Below are 2975 nucleotides of genomic sequence, written 5' to 3'. Positions count from 1 at the left end.
TATGGTTAAGAGTTATTCCTTGAACTATAGTGGCAAGGACTGGTGCTTTGGTGCCAAAGGCCTTGGGCCCAGTTCCCACTGAAAGCCGTGATTTCTCTGATTTTCAAAGGAGCCTCGGAAGGTAAGATGCCCAACTCCCACTGAAACTCAGTGGCATGTGGGCACCTTAGAACAACCCAGCCTTTGTGGCCACAGTTTCCAAAGGGCTCAACATGCTGGGTGCACCTCGGGTATTGAGCGCTTTTGAAAATCTGGCCACGGTGGGAGCTGTGGAATGCTGAGCACTTTTAAAAATCTGGCTCTCCTTGAGGGGACAAAGTGGGAGTTGAGCACATTTGAAAATCTGCCCTAATTGTGAGTGCTGAGAGCTTGAAAATCTGCTTTTGAGCTCTTTTCACACCCGGCCCTATACATTTGTGGCCATGGATGCATGCTGTGCTTCAGAGGAGCCAGGGTTAAACCCTACACCCACGTACTCTCTAGTTCAAAGTGTTTGTTTTTGTCATATTTGGCTTCTTTCTTTCCTAAGGTTTAGTCCAGAAAAACTTCAGATGCCATATCTCAAAGACATGTCCCTCTCCTTGTTTTCCACATAGCTGTTATTTCCAATGAATGTGTAATTAAAAAGCTGTGTGATCAAAATTCTAGCCTCTTATCTGTTAAAATGTTTCCTGAACTCCTTTCCTCTAACTGCCAAGGCCATTTCTAACAAAATCCAGGAATCACTTCTGACCACATTTATTGGTCTTCCGGGCTTGCTAGAATGATTCTGCCTTTCTTTCTGCAGACTCCCTACCCACATCCCACCTTCTTCTGCATTCATTTGCTTTTCCCTCTCGTAAGATCTATATTGGGACATTTTAAAAGCCATATCTAGTCATAGTGCAAAAAACATGTCTCAGTTATTCAAATGGCTGACAGCTCCTTTCCCCACCCCCACCCCAAGGTCCTCACATTGCATACCATATCCTCTAACAGTAGCTGATATTTAGAAAGCAACTTTCATACAAAGACTCCAAATTTCTCAACAAACTTCACAAACGATGGGTCAGTTGACCTGACGTAGCTGGATAAGCCCACTGAAATCTCTAAGCCCTGGGCTGTGCTGCCCCCTATGCTGCCCTTCTCAACACTAGAACATTTTGCCAACACCACCTGTGATAGCAATGGTGGGAGGGGGAGCCCTAGTATACAGGCAGTTGGATCTTGGAGAAATGCATGTTGTTAGTCGTAGTGCAGCTCTGTAGGGAAACTTTGCGCAGAAACTAGTAAAAGTTTGTTCTCTCCCCGAGTTTCTCTGACTATCGCATATACCCACATAAAGTGGACAAAAATATTACATGGTGTCAAAAACACTAACAAGGAAGGGGGATTTCTGACAGGTTGGAGGATGGGGCTAATCTGGACTCACTTCAGCCTAGTGTCATGGCCTGGTGCTGTCTCCCAGAAACCCTTCCTTTTCTTTACACAGCATCCCCTGGTAACTCCCAGATAACCCTGATGTGTTTAATACTTTTGGACTACCAATGTCTTAAGGATTGAGGAAAGGCAGTTGTGGGTGGAGAGCTCTATCGGGGTGTATGACCCAGCATGGGACTGCAAGTCAGACCTGCTCTGATCAGTCTGTAGTTCTGCCACTCCTGAGATCTTGGGCAAGTCGCTTAACCTCTACAGTTCAGCTTCCCCCTCTGCACAATGGTGTTAATAATACAGAAAGGAGTGGTGTGAGGGGCAATTATTAATGCCTGGAAAGTGCTTTGAGAGACTCTGCTGATGGGCACATTAGAGCCATGTATTATTGTTACTAGTTCTCCAACCCATCATTCTAAAATTCTCTCTTTGTACATGGAAAGGGAATGAAGCTGTTCCCCTTTTACCTGGCATCGCAGTCTGATTTTGCTTGGGGGAGCCCTGCTCATGCATGGTAAGGGCTAGTCTGTGATACCTGGGACATTTAATAGAGCACAATTAATCCTCATTTTAAGGAGCTCGTAGGGCACTACCCCAATCGCTAACCTGTCATCCGTGAGTTCTGTGAAAGGGTCATCCCTAAAGAAAACATACCTGCTACCTATCATAGCCAGCAGATGGTGCTGCCACACTGCATTGCACAAGTGAGCGTTTTATGACAGATGACTTTTAGAACAGTGATCATGACTCAAACCCTCTTCTCTGTAGGAAAAGTCTGCATAGGGGTCTGGAAACTCTTGCACAGGGTCCTGCACATACTCCTCTGAAGGAAGCAGGAGGGTTGCCTCCCAAAATCAGCAGAGATGTATGCAGTTCTTGAAGACTCTGCTAGGAGCACAGGCTGTGTGTGCAGAGGTCCTGTACTCACATGCAGATTCCCAGTTCCCATACCCTCCCTCTGGCTCCCTGGCAAAATGGCTCCTTTGGAGTCAGTCTCTCATTGGCATCTGTCTCTGGAGTCCCCCCTGTGATGTCTTCCGCTCAGCTGTGCAGGTCAATGTTGTGGGGAATCCCAGCAGGGTTGATGTGCATCTGTCCCCCAGCCCAGTCTCTACCCAAGTGCAGACTCTCAGCCCTGCAGAGGAAGAGGGTTACAATTTCATAAAGGCCTCTACTTCTCTCCTCTGTGGCCACAGGCAGGGGATCTCTAGTGCTTTCATTTGCACAAAGAGATTGAGGAGATGATTTGGGATCTAGATACTTAAATTACACATTTAAACCACAAAGCAATCACCCAGGAAGCCTTTTATTGGCTTTCATTGAGGGAGAGAGCAATTAGCAGGACTTGTAAGTAGAAAAAGCTACACAGGCTTCACCTCTGAATTAGAGTAAGCAATCAACATATCTGAAGGGGAGCCAGCCCCAAACTAACCACACAACTAGCCAGGAAAAGGGAGCAAGTGTGGCATCCCTGTCCTGTCTGGGCTGTATATCTGGTCCGGCTCATCCCAATGGTGTGATTACAGATTTATTGTTGCCACTCTTCTAAAGCAATTTTCAAAATG

The sequence above is a fragment of the Malaclemys terrapin genome, chromosome 4, assembly GCF_027887155.1.
Source record: "Malaclemys terrapin pileata isolate rMalTer1 chromosome 4, rMalTer1.hap1, whole genome shotgun sequence".
Classification (NCBI taxonomy): Eukaryota; Metazoa; Chordata; order Testudines; family Emydidae; genus Malaclemys; species Malaclemys terrapin.
Note: the sequence above shows the minus strand (reverse complement) of the source record.